The following is a 15,133-nucleotide window of genomic DNA, read 5'->3' on the forward strand; positions in this document are numbered from 1 at the left end:
AAAAAAGCCCTCAGGATGGCAAAGGGCTTTCCATCCGTGTCATGTGAGGACATGGCCCGTGCTTAGCCTGGAGATGAGCAGACTCAGAGTGTTCATAATTGCTGTGTTAAAATATTTACAGGGATAATGTTTGGGTTGTACTTGTTTTGTTTGGGGCCACAGGGCAGAGCGAGACCAGTAGGTGAAAGTTGCCAAGAGGCATAATTCATAATAATCAGGGCAGACATCGGGTAGAAGGGGCAGCCTCTGGAGGGGGTGGAGGACTTCCAGATAGGGGAGGTCTTTGAGAAGCAGCATTTCAATTCTCTGGGACTCAGCTTCCCCCTCTATAAAATGAAAGTATCATACTGGGTGACCTCTAATTGTTCTCAATCTATGATACTATTTATGAACCACCTAATTGCCTCTCTAGAATCAAATTCAAATTCCTCTATTTAGCTTTTAATGTTCTTTAAGACCCCAGCCCCAATCCAACCTTCCAGCCTCATCACATAGCCTTCCCCTCTCACACCTGGCAATCTAGGCACTCTTCTGTTTTCTCTCTCTCCTTCGCTCTAACACTCCATCTCCCATCTCCATTCCTGTAATTCCTAGAATACATTCCTTCCTCACCTCCAACTCAGAGAATCTCTCAAAGAAGAGATTCCTTCAAGACCCACCAGCTTCTGTGTGACATCTTTGCTGATCCCCCCAACCTCAAGAGACTGACACCCTCTCAAACATAGTGATGTCATTTTGGTCCATTTCCATTAAAAAGGACAATAACCAAGTACTTTGTATTTATTTCTCTTCATTCATTTTCTATACCTACTGTATGTATTTATGCTTACTTGTCTCCCACGTTAGAATGTAAGCTTTTTGAGAACCAAGGATGTTCCATCCAATGTCTTCCTTTCCCCAGTGCCTAGTACAATGCCTGACATATAGTAGCCACTTAATAAATGCTCATTGATTATTTAATAAGAAGTTGGATTGACCCATATTGGGAATTGTTGTAGTGGGAATTCTTTTTCTGATGTGAGTCATTGAGATCCCTTTTCATTTCTCAAACTCTGTGAATCTGTGACCCTCTGGCCCCTGGCTATGAAAGTCATATTCTTTCTACTGTCTCAACAGGACTTGGACTTAATGAAGTCTAGGGCCCTTCCTGTTCAACCATCCTAGGCTGAAGGATTTCTCATTTTTTCATTGCATCCTACCTAAAGCATCATAGAGATGACATCACATGAGGAAAGCCTAAAAGTTCGGAAGGAAGAGTGAGAGGGGAAAATGCCAAGTCAATGATTCAGTGGTCACTGAAAGAGGAATACACATGCATCATGTTCGTAGGATCCTAGGATCACAGATTTAGAATTCAGAAGGACCTTCAAGGTCATCTCTTTGACCACCCTTTAACTATTTTTTTTCCTCTGGTTTATGCTTGTTACATCATTGGCTGACAGCTGAATAGTGGACGGGACCAACTCAGGTAGTTATTTGTAAAGGAAATGGTTAGGTATGCCAAAACAGAATCTGACTACGTATAGAACACTATATGTTTGTAGACTTCTAGAATTCTAGGGTTAGGAGGGACATCATTCAGTTAGCTATAAGCTTTTATTAAACACCAACTCTGTGCGATGCCCTGTGCTAAGCACTGACGATACAAAGAAAGGCAAAAAAGAGTCCCAGCTCCCAGGCTAGGTGTGCCCAGGTCCATGCTCTGTTTTTGCCTATGTCAAATGCCCTGATGTTTTCAGAAGAGATCATTTTAATGCCCAGGGGAGTCAAACTGGAAAAAAAGATTCTAGGGGAGCACCTCAGGCATTTGTACTTGGCTGGATATCATTTAACTTTTTCATCAATGACTTTATTAAAGGCACAGATGATATGCTTAGCAAGTTTAAAGATGGCATGAAAGTGGGAAGAATAGTGAACACCATGGATAAGAGTCAGGACTCAAAAAGAGCTGGGATGAGCTAGATGAATGGCTCAAACAAAATGTGATCAAGTCCCATTGGATTCAAGAAGTCAATCTCGCAAGCATGGCACAGGGGTGGTATACCTTTATGAGAAAATAGCCAGGAGTGTTAGCAGACTGTAAACTCACTATGAGTCTATGTGTAACATGGCAGCCGACACTGGTAAAAGAAGAGTAGGCAGCTCTCATAGAGGCATGGATGGAGTCCAGAATGAGAAGTGATGGTCCTACAGCCCTCCACCCCTGATCAAACTGTACCTGGACTGTGGTCATCAGTTCTGGGTGCTCCATTTTAGGAAAGGGAGTCCCAAGTTGAAGGGCTTCCAGAGAAGGGCAGTGAGGATGATGAAGGTACTCAAGAGTATGCCAGTTGAGTCTGGGTTGAAGGAGTTGAGAACATTTAACTTGAAGAGTGAAGGATTTAGGGTAGGCATCTTAGTTGCCTTCAGATACATAAAGGGCCATGGTGTGGATGGAAGAAGGGTCACAGTGATAGAGATAAAATTGCTAAGAGGCCGATACACGGATTTCCACTACACCCGCCTGCCTGTATCCTCCAAACCATTCAATTTCCCCAGAATCTTCCCTTTGCTGCCCCACAGATGAAGGTCATCCAAATGTTCTGGACCCAGATCTTGCAATCAAGAGCTCCAGGAAGACAGTCAGAATCACAGACCTGAGGGGAAACTCTAAGAGGGAGCACAGCTCAGCCCCAGGCGTTTGTGTGCCCTAGGCTAAATGTGGAAATTATGTCCCCCTGCAGTTGAAAAGTATACTCTCTTGGACTGCTGTCTACACAAGGCTTTAAGAATCCATTTCAACATATGTGACTTGACTCATCACAAAATAAATACCCAGTGGCCACGGAAGCCAGAATGTTCAGGCATTAAAAAAAAGATGGATATGCATTTATTTTTAAAAGGTAGTATTAAAAAAGATCCCTTGTTGTGCTCCAAAGTATGGAAAGCTCTTTACCTTGTCTGCCCTCCAGTTCTGATTCAGGCCCAGCCCTCTCTCTAGCTGCAGGCCAATAAATATGGAACTCATCCAGACCACATGATAATTTACTGTTTGAATCAGACCTAATGAGGGTCATCTGGCTGCAATGGGAGAAAGTTAGGAAATCCATCATGGAGAAATTGCTTAAATTGCGTTGTATGTTTTATGTGAACGCATGTGCCTTACACACAATATGCACAGGTATACACACACGCATTATAAATGTGTGAATGTGTGTGTATATATACATGTACATACACACATGTATGAGTACATTACAAAGTTTTAGGGTCCGAGAAGAGAAATGGTGCAGGGAGTGGGAGATACCCGTGCAAAGACAGAACAGTAAGATGCTCTCATGTTTTGGGATGGCTACATGGCATGGGAAGAACGCTCTGAGGCTGCCTAGGTGGAGCAGCTTAGGTGAATTTTCATTCATTCCTCCACCCATCAATTAACCTCCTTGGGACTCAGTTTCCTCATCTGTAAAATAAGGGGTAGGACTCAATGACCCTTAAGATCTCTTCGAGATCCAGTGCTAGGAATCTTCCAAACAAATGTTAATTGTTAGGAAACCTCTCTTCATATCGCACTTCCATCAGGCTCTCTGAAATGTCTCCCCATTTTTACCCAGCCCCATCCTCAAGGCCAAGCACAAATCTGCCAGTGCCTCTTGGATAGATGGCCCCTCAAATACCTGCAGACAGCTCATACGTGCCTTAAGGCATGCGTGTGCACATAACTATATAATAATAATCAAAACAATACCAAGAACTAGTGTTTATATAGTGTTTTAAGGTTTATGGACTACTTTATAAAGCAGAGGATAGAACACTGGGCCTGGAGTTAGGAAGACCTGAGTTCAAATACAGCCTCAGACACTAACCAGGTGTGTGACCCCGGGCAACTCACTTTGCCTCTGTTTGCCTCAGTTTCCTCACCTACAAAATGGGGACAATATCAGCACCTACCTCCCAGGTTTGTTGTGAGGATGAAATGAGATAATGTTTTAAAAATGCTTAGCACAATTCTGGCTTGAAGTGACTTGCCCAGGGCATACAATTAAGAAGTATGTGAGGCAGAATTTGGACTCAGCTCTTACTGACTCCAGGTCTAACATTCTATCCATTGTGCTACCTAGCTGCCTTTATATGTGGAGAAGGAAAGAAAGGGAAGATGAAGAGGAAGGAGAAGAGAGGGGGAAGGGGAAGAGGAAGGGGGGGAAAGGGAGAGGAGAAAGGAAGGGGGAAGGGAAAGAGGAAGGAGAAAGGGAAAGGGAAGGGGGAAGGGGAAGGGAAGGGAGAGGAGGGGCTGGGGAGGGGAGAGGAGGATGAGAAAGATTCAAATTTACAGATGAAGAGATAGAGATGGGCGTCTACACACATTTCCACTTCTGAACTGCAGCAAGAGTGTTTCTGCTTAATTTTTCTCAAGCTGAGAGCATGAGGTTTCCCCTGTGGGAGGCCCATTAAAGCCAGCAGTGCTCAGGAGGCTGTGTCCCTTGAGCAACTTGAAGATTGTGCTCCTGTGGTGCTCCCTGTAGGCAAGAGACCCCCACCCCAGCAGAAAGCCGGCTCCATTTTGCCTTTAAAGTTGCCAGGAATGTCTTTTCTCCTCATTGTTGGAATTCTAGTCCCCCTCTTATCTGGTGCCAACTTCCTCCCCCCCCCAAAATTTGTGGGTCACTAATCAAAGGCGGGGGAACCCCAATGTAAAAAAGGGAAAAAGCACAAAGCAGACACTTTCACTTCCTCAGGGTTGGGGCATTGCTGCTTCCAGGATTGTGTGTATGTGTCTGTGTATGTGAGTCTTTTAACAGAGAGTTAAAAATCTGTATCCAAAACTTTGCTTCTCCACTAAGAATTAACTGCAAAAGACCAAAGATAACAGTTCTTACAAGTTTCCTTCAAAGCCTCCGGGCTGATACAAATCAAAAAAATATTATCTTACATAAGGCACTACAGATTAACAGTCTGTGTAGAAAACTATGTCAAGAGGATTGTGGTTTAAAAAAAAATACAGCTTTAAGGTAAGTCATCTTCACAATAATCACAGAGACATATGATAAAGGTGTCCTGATTGGAGACCGAACTATGGTTACTATCCAAAGCAGGAGTGATCACAGTATGATAGATTTAGAGCTAAAGGAAACCCCAGAGACCCTCTAGTCCAACCCCCTTGTTTTATACATGAGGAAAAGGAAGGCAAATGAGGAAGGAGAAGATTTGCCTGAAGCACAGCAGCATTATGGGGGCACTGATGGGCCGTGGAGATGGCCATGACAAAAGCAGCAGCTTCACGAGCTCTCAGCCTAGAGATGATAAGGGGGTGTCAGAAAAGTGGTCAGAAAAAAGATTACAGGGGACCTTTTGCTGGCGCTGGGGGCAGCTGGGTGGCAACTCTATTGCCATCACGTTTCAGAGCACAGAGGATCACTAACAGTTGCAGCTGTAGGAGGGCAGTGATTCTTCCTCGGTAAAGACCAGAGAGCAGGCCAGGAGAGCAATGACCACACCCCTCCCCAGATCATATCACTTTGGTAGTACAAAAACTTTCAGACCCTCAGAACTAGCTCTGGAAACAACACAAAAAAGCCTGAAGTTTGGAACAGTGCTTCTCCAATTCCAGAGCCCAACTTTAACAAAAAGTTCAAAGTCAAGAAACAGGCTGGGAAAGTAAGCAAACAACAACAAAAAGAACTGGACCATAAAAGGCTACTATGGGGACAGGGAAGACAAGTTCAGAAGAAGACAACAATGTGAAAACAGCTACAAGCAAAGCCTCAAAGAATAATGCCAATTGGACACAAGCCCAGCAAGAATTCATGGAAAAGTTAAAGAGAGAGATAAGAGCAGTACAGGAAAAATTGGGAAAGAAATGAAAGTGATGCAAGAAAACTATGAAATGAAATGAGAAGTAAAAGCTTGGTTTAAGAGGCACAAAAGACTGAAGGAAATAATACCTTAAAAAAACAGAATTGGCCAAATGGTAAAAGAGGCATAAAAATTCACTGAAGAAGCTCTTTAAAAGTGGAATTGGTCAAATGAAAAAAGAGGTTCAAAAGTTCACTGAAGAAAATAATTCCTTACAAATTAGAATTGGGAAAGGGGAAGCCAGTGACTCCATGAGACATCAAGAAATAGTAAAACAAAGTCAAAAGAATGGAAAAAAAGAAGAAGAAAATGTGAAATATCTCATCGGAAAAAAATGACTTTGAAAGTAGATTGAGAGATAATTTAAGAATTATTGGGCTACCAGAAAACCAGGATCAAAGAAAGAGCCTAGACATCATCTTTCATGAAATTATCAAGGAAAACTGCCCTGATATCTTAGACCCAGAGGGTAAAATAGAAATTGAGAGAATCTACTGATCATCTCCAGAAAGAGATCTCAAAATGAAAACTCCCCGGAATATTATAACCAAATTCCAGAGCTGCAAGCAGCCAGAAAGAAATAATTCAAATACTGTGGAGCCGCAGTCAAGATCGCATAAAATTTAGCAGCTTCCACCTTAAAGGAGTGGAGGGATTAGAATATGATATTCTGGGAGGCAAAGGATCTAGGATTACAACCAAGAATAACCTACCCAACAAAACTGAGGATAATGCTTCAGGTGAAAAAAAATGGATATTAAGTGAAATAGAGTGCTTACAAGCAATCTGGATGAAAAGAACAGAGCTGAATAGAAAATATGATATTCAAACACAAGATTCAAGAGAAGCATAAAAAAGTAAATGTGAAAGAGAAATCATAAAGGACTCAATAAGGTTAAACTGTTTATATTCCTATATGAGAAGATGATATATGTAATTCCTAGGAACTTTATCATTATTCAGGTGGTTAAAAGGACAAAGAGTATAGATAGTGTTGGGATGATCTCAAAAAAAATGAAGGTGTGAGAAATCAAGAAACACTGGGAGAAGGATGAAAGGTGAGAAAGAATGGAGGAAATTATCTCACTTTAAAGAGGCACACAAGGAAAAGCTTTTACAATGTAGGGGAAAATGGTGAAGGGGTAGAGGACAATTCTTGACCCTTACTCTCATTGGAATTGATTTAAAGGAGGAAGAATATGTATGTGTGTGTGTGTGTGTGTGTGTGTGTGTGTGTGAATATTTATATATATATATATATATACATATATATATATACATATATATATACATATATATATACATATATATATATATACATATATATATATACATATATATACAGAGAGAGAGAGAGAGAGAGAGAGAGAGAGAGAGAGAGAGAGAGAGAGAGAGAGTGATATACAAGCAGCTAGGTAGTGCAGTGGATACAGCACTGGCCCTAGATTCAGGAAGACCTGAGTTCAAATCTGGCCTCAGACACATAACACTTACTAGCTGTGTGACCCTGGGCAAGTCACTTAACCTCATTGCCCAACCCCCCCCAAAAAAAATATATATATACATATAAATGTATATATGTAATTTGTATATAGAAATCTATCTTACCCAACAAGGAAGTAAGAGGGGAAGGGGAGAAAGGGTGGGCAGTGATAAAATGGGGAGTGGATCAAGGGAGGCAGTACTTAAAAGCAAAAGATACTTTTGGGGAGGGACAGAATAAAAAGAGAAAGAGAAGAATTAACAGAAGAAAATAGGATGTAATCATAATGTAATTATAATTGCGAATGTGAATTAGATGAACTCACCCATGAAATGCAAACAGATAGGAGAATGGATTAGAAACCAGAACTCAAGAATTGGTTGTTTATTAGAAGACATTTGAAGGAGAAAGACACACACAGAATTAAAATAAGGGTCTATTGCAGAATCTATTATGCTTCAGCCATAGTTTTAAAAAAAGCGAGGGTAATGATCATGGTCTCAGACAAAGCAAAAGCAAAAATGGGCTTAATTTAAAAAGATGATCAGAGAAACTACTTTTTGCTAAAAGGTACCATAGACAATGAAGTAACATCAAAAAATTTTACAGCAAATTTATCTAATTAAAGTCCTTATTTCTCAAATACATAGAGAACTGAGTCAAATTTATAAAAAAAAGAGCCATTCCCCAAATAATAAAATGATCAAAGGATATGAATGAGCAGTTTTCAGAAGAAAAAATCAAAACTCTCTACAACCCTATGAAAAAAATGCTCTAAATCTCTATTGGTTAGAGAAATACAAAATAAAATAACTCTGAGGTATCACCTCATACCTATCAGAATTCTATGACAAATGTTAGAGGGAATGTGGAAAAACAGATAACATTAATGACCTGTTGGTAGAACAATTTGGAATCATGTTCAAAGGGCTATAAAACTGTGCATACCCTTTAACCCAGCAATACCACTACTAAGTCTGTATCCCAAAGTGATCAAGGAAAAAGAAAAAGGACCTATATGTGCAAAAGTGTCTGTAGCAGCTCTTTTTGTTGTGGCAAAGAATTAGAAATTGAGGGGATGTTCATCAATTGGGGAATGGCTGAACAAGTTGTGGTATGTGACTGATGAAATAATGAGGGGAGTGGTTTCAGAAAAACCTGGGAAGACCTACATGAACTGAGGCAAAGTGAAATGAGCAGAACCAGGACATCATTGTACACAGTGACAGCAATCTTGTAATGATGATCTGCTGTGAAAGACTTAGCTTCTCGATCAATACAATGATCCAAGACAATTCCAAAAGATTCGTGATGAAAAGTCCTATCCACCTCCAAAGAGAGAACTGATGACTCTGAGTGCAAATTGAAGTAATTTTCCTCCATTTTTCATGGCATGGCTAATGCAAATATGTTTTGTGTGTATAATTGAGATCATATTGTATAACATTTGTATATGCTATATAATATAATAATATATTATATATATTATATAAGAACTGATATCGTATCATATAATACAGTATAATTGATACCATATTGCTCGCCTTCTCAGTGGATGGGGGAGGGGCTAGAGTAAGGCAGAGCATTTGGAACTCAAAATTTTTAATTAAAAGAATCTTAAAAATAAATAAGTAATAAATATTTGGAGGGGAATAGATTTGGCCGTGGTCTCACAAATAGTGTCCAAGGAAAGCTTTGAAAACAGGTCTTCCTCACTCCAAGTCAGCACACCATCCATTTAGCAAGTAAGTGCCAAGAACAGTTAAGGAAATAACATACAATCCCCTATTGACACAAAGAGTTGTTTTTTTAGTTAAGAAGCTATACCTTGTCTCTAAGTCTTTAGCATTTGGATTTCACAAGGATGTTTGGATTTCATAAATCTGGTGTCTTATAAATGGGACCCAGGCTCAATCAACACTACTCCCTCGTATTACTAAAGGGAACCATGATCTTGCCAATCTAACAATCAGCTTTGGGGACTGAAACATTAACAGAAAGATAATTATTATTCTCTTCTGCTACAGATATCCAGAGACAAACTGAGCCTCCTTTAAAATGGTCAGATATCTGCACTTCCAAGCCTGCTTTCCTTATCAAAAGGAATCTCTGAACTGAACAGAGGAGTGGTTGGAAGACTGGATTCAGCTTCAGGAAGACCTTAGATCAAACCCCACCACTGACCCTTGTAAGTTATGTGGCTATAGGCCCTTCACTTCTCTATGTTTCAGTTTCCTCATCTGTAAAATGGGGGTAATCACATTTCTAGTACCTACCTCATGAGTTAATTGTGAGGCTTAATGGAAATTATTTACGCCAAACACTTTGAGGATTTTAAAGCATTCTATGAATGTTAGTTCGTGGCTATTGCCGTAGTCAAAGTCAAAGTCGTCTCCACAGTGATCAACATTCTCAGTTATCAGTTAGTTTCACCATGCTCTTTACCCAGGCTGCTTTCAAGGCCACTTAGCATCTTGGAAGATTCCTGGACTCGGTCAGAACCAGTTCTCCCAGTTATCGTCTGTGTGACCTTGGTAAGCTTTAATTCCCTCACCTTATAAAATGAACCAGAAAACCCCTGGAGCGTGTCACTTAGTACCTGTGTGACCTTGGCCAAGCCACTTCAGTCCCCCCATCTGTAAAATGATGAAGTTGGACCACAAGCCCTCTGAGGTGCCTTCCGGCTCCAAAGCTAGTAGCTTGCTGGTAAATATTTAACCAAAAAAGATGGATGGATAGATAGATAGATAGACAGATAGATGGATAGATAGATTTTAAAATTAATTTGCATTATTGATGTTTTTCCATCGCTTTCTTAAGTCTAGACAATCAACAAAATAATTAATCTAGCCCTATTTTGTAGCATTTGTTGTTTTTTTTTGGGGGGGGTTGGGGGTTTTTTTGATGAGGCAATTGGGGTTAAGTGACTTGCCCAGGGTCACACAGCTAGTGAGTGTTATGTGTCTGAGGCCAGATTTGAACTCAGGTCCTCCTGACTCCAGGGCCAGTACTCTATCCACTACACCATCTAGCTGCCCCCCATTTGCTGTTTTCTGAGGTTGAAATGCTCACATTGAAAATTTAACAATCAGCTCTGAAAGGTGCATAGGAGCTAGCTCTCACAGTCCCCTCTATCTCTAGTGACCCTTCCAGTTCTGAACAGATAAGCCTAATACTTACTGCCCATGATCCAAGGGCCCGGTGTGAACCTCACACAGAGATCCTGTGTTGGTACATTTTCCCCAAAGCATGCTTTTTGTCTTGCAAAATGGCCCGACAAATCCAATTCTACAGGCCTTAATTCAGCTCAAAACAAATTATTCAGGAGAGCAAAGATAACGAGGAAAGGGACCATGGACAAATCTATTCCTTGAGGAGAAGCTTTCATCTTTAAGAAAAAAAAATCACCAATCATATTCTTCCTCATCAAGGCAACATAACTTCCTGTGAGTGTCTGCGTTAGTTTGCCGGGCAAACTCCCAAGCAATAAAACATCGCTATCATTCCAGCTCAATATTGTAGCGTGTTGTGTGTGGTGGATAGGGAGATGGATTTGGAATCAGAAAGAAATGAGCTCAGATCCCACTTTAGCCCTTGACCCGTCCCTTCATCCCTCGAGGCCTCAGTTCCTCCGTAAATAAAATGAGTGGACTCAGTGGTCTCTAAGGGCCATTCAAGCTACAAATCTATGATTCATTGATCCTACCAGAATCTAGGGTTCAGGGGTATATGCTACAACAACCTGGAGTTGTCTCCATTAGAGAAGATGTTGGAAGAGAGTTTTAGTGAAGGACAAGTAACTAAGTCTTGAGAAATTTCGGAGATGAATTGTAGGGACCAAATGAGATAGAATCCTCAGAAAACAAACCATGCAAGGGGAAAAAAGAAGAGAACATTTATTAAGCACTTACTATGTGCTAGGTACCGTGTTAAGCACTTTACAAATGTTATCTTCTTGAAGGACAGGGAAGATGTGGCCATCACTTGCCCTGATATGTAACCAACAGACCAGACCCTCCAAACAAAAGAAGAGCCCAATGGAATGATACAGTTTGGCTAGAAAAGTAGCTGTCTTTTCCAAAGGTCTTGGAAGATGAGGATGGAAAAGGGTGAAACTTATTAACTATTCATACGGTAACAATCCAGAAAAATTGGGGTGAGGCCCCTTTGACAGCCAGATTATTCTGGAGAGAGGATGTTGCCATCATCAACTACAAAAATCATTTTTCTAAGGCACAGATCCAACCATAGCACCCTCCTACTTTAAAATATTTTTGTTATTCAGCCATTTTCAGTATTTGTGACACCCACTTGGGATTTTCTTGTCAAAGATACTGCAGTGGTTTTCCATTTCCTTCTTCAGCTCATTTTACAGATAAGGAAATTGAGGCAAACAGGGTGAAGTGACTTGCCCAGGGTCACATAGCTAGTAAGCATCTAAGGCTAAATTTGAACTCAGGTCTTCCTGACTCTAGGTATTGCACCCTATCCACTGTCCACCTAGCTGCCCTAAAATCTTCAGCAGCTCCCTATTTCTCTTCCTTCAAGGCTAAGCTTAGCTACCAGGTACTTCTCCAGTCATCCCATCAGGAAGTTTTCTGCCCTTCTTGAATGGTTCAAAATCACCCCAATCAAGCTCACCTTGAAGCATCTTCCTTTGGGATGGGTCATATTCTTAGGGATCCATTCCCTTTGGCCACCTTTATAGCCATGGAAGGCAGCACGCTGCTTTGCCCATAGTAGGTGCTTTAATGAACATTTATTGAACTAAGTTGAAAAATGCCCAAGGTCACAGAGATGGTAAGTTTTCAGAATCACAGATCTCAGGCTGGAAAGGACGTCAGAGGCCATCTAGTCCAACTCTCCCATTGTACAGATGAGGAAACTAAGACCCAGGAAAGTTAACTGACTTGCCAGGACTCGAACTGAACGCCAACCCCAGGACTCTTCTCACTGAGCCATTTTCAATTTATGGTCAGGAGAAGATAAGAAGAGAAGAGAAAAGAAGAGGAGAGGAGAGGAGAAAAGAGGAGAGAGAAAGAGAGAGAGGAGAGGGGGGGGGAGGGGAGGGGAGGGGAGGGGAGGGAAGGGGAGGGGAGGGGAGAGGGGAGGGGATCCTCAGAGTTCCAGTCTTCAGTACGGAAAACCTTTCAGATGTTTGTTTCCCATAATCTTTTTTTGTGGTTAGTATTTCCTCCAAGCTCTGCTTGAGTGCTTTGCAGCCCTATTCCTGGAAGAAATCCTCAGTGGAATCCCCAGCTGGGCTGATTTCACAGAGTTCCCATACCCAGGCTGGTGCCAGGAACATAGACTGGGATCATAGATTTACATACAGCTTAAAGACACCCTCGTCATCGGCCTGTCCAAACCCCTCATGTACAGATGAGGAAACTGAGGCCCAGAGAGGGGAGCCCACTTGTTCAAGGTCACTTAAACCCAGGTCTTCTGACTCCAAATCCAGTCCTCTTTCTACCAATCTGCCCTGAGCAACAGGGGCACATCTGCCCAACTCCTCTCCCCCAACCATCCGGGCTGACATCCCACCGTCTGCTCATCCACATCCCTCTCCCAAGAAGATTTCTACACACACACACACACCCCTCCACATGTACACACGTCCCCCCTCCATCCTCCTCCTACTCTCTTTCCTCCCTTCCCACCTCCGCTCACAAATTGCCAGTGGAGAACTCAGAAGCACAAGGTGTTTGCTAGGGCCATGTGAGAATCCCTAGGATGTTTCAAGGCTCAGCTCAAGGACTACCTTCTAAATAATAATAACAACAATAACAATAACAACCAGTATTTATGTAGCACTTTAAGGTTTGCAAAGCATTTTCATATGCTATCTCATAGGAGCCTCCAAATAACCCTGTGAGGTAGTTGCTATTATTATCTCCATTATACAGGTGAGAAAACTGAGGCTGTAAGCTGTTAGCAACTTGCCCAAGGTCTCACAGCTCCTATGCATCTGAGTCAAGATGCCACCAGATGCCTGATGGAACCCTCCCTGATCCTTCTGGCTGCTGGTTAGTACCCCTCCCCCAAAATGACTCTGTCTTCTCCCCCATATATGTATATGTACACACACATACACACATAATACACATGTGTATATATACATCATATTTACATAAATGTATGTTTATAATCTATATAATAAATTATATAACTATGTGTACATGTGCATATACACACTTATATTTGCACAAATGTATATTTGCTCTATATAATAAATTATATAAATGTGCATGCATCTATATTTACATAAAATATATTTATGGTATATAAGTATAATAAATTATATTAATCTGTGATATATATTGCATCTGTTTTGAATATACCAGGTATGTACATGGTGGCTCCACCAGTACAGAGTAAGCTCTCTGAGGTCAGGGTCACTTCAATTTCATCCATATACCTAGTGCCTGGAACATTGTTAGGCCTATAGCAAGGGTTAATAAATGTTAGTTCACTGATTGCTATGTGCTGGAAGGTTGTGCTATACAGTAGTTTATGATATAAAGTGGGTCAGAATAATAGTCAGAAGGCCTGGGTTCAAATTCCCTTTTTGCCACTGACAGTACGTGGCATGGGGCAAACCCTCTTTTCCCTCTGGGCCACCTCGGTGTCCTCCTGTGGAAAATGAGGGACAAGGACTGGGCCGTATCTGGGGTGTGCGCCGGCTGTGACGTCCCGGGATAGAGCGGGTGTCCCGGCGCGATGCTCCTTACCTGTCTCCTCTTCCTTTCACCCCATTTCACTCTCAGCTCTTTGCATTCCTCCTCCCTCCTCCCTGCCCCCACAGCCCTCCTCCCGACAATCCCAGGGTGAGTCACCCCACTTGTTAAAACTGCACAACAGGACAACAGCAAACATTAGTAAATGATGTGCCTGGTGGTGGTGATTAAGTCAAATCAAACGCATTTGTCACCGAAGAGATGGCCTCCAGCTGTTTATCTGGGGAATATAATTGAATACTGATGGGCCAAACGCTCTAAGACACCAATTGTATTTCTACCGGAGGTGCCTCCAGAGACAAGACGGGGAGGCTTCCCGCTTTCAACCCGGTCGTGATGGCACAAAGGTGCCGAGAACAACATCCTGGCTCCCTGCCCCCCAAGGGCTTCCCATGGGTTGTCCGTGCGCGTCCTCCCAGGAGAGCACCCTAGGGACTTCATGATACTAATAGCTGGCATTATGGACGAGGCTGACATTTGCACAGCACTTTAAGGTTTGGGACCACATTAAACGCATCTCACCGCAGCAAACCCTGGGAGATAGGTGCCATTATTATCCCCATTTTACAGAAGAGAAAACCAAAGCCCAGCACTTGTTCAGGGTCACATAGCTAGCAAGGGTCTAAGGTAGGGGTTCAAATACATATCCTCCTGGCGTGTAGGCCCAACCACTACGTCACCCTGCCTAACAAGGCTCATCCTTAGTTGTTGTTCAGTTGTTTTTCTGTTGGGTCTGGCTTTGTGGCTCCATTTGGGGTTGTCTTGGCAAAGATACTGGAGTGGTTTTTCATTTCCTTCTCCAGCTCATTTTACAGATAAGGAAACTGAGGCAAACAGGGTGAAGTGATTTGTTTAGGATCACATGGCTAGGAAGTGTCTGAAGCCAGATTTGAAACCAGTACTCAGTCCACTTCACCACCTAGCTGCCCCTCAAGGCCAATACATCCCCACTGGAAATGAACTATAGCTCTAGGTCCCCTGGCTTTTAGGTGAGTTTTTGGCCTTATCGTGTCTCCATGACACTGCCCAGACTTCACCATGACCCTACTTTCTGAACCATGTCCACCCTACTAAGAATTTG

Source organism: Phascolarctos cinereus, unplaced genomic scaffold (genome assembly GCF_003287225.1).
Source record: "Phascolarctos cinereus isolate Bilbo 61053 unplaced genomic scaffold, phaCin_HiC Scaffold_5;HRSCAF=322, whole genome shotgun sequence".
NCBI lineage: Eukaryota > Metazoa > Chordata > Mammalia > Diprotodontia > Phascolarctidae > Phascolarctos > Phascolarctos cinereus.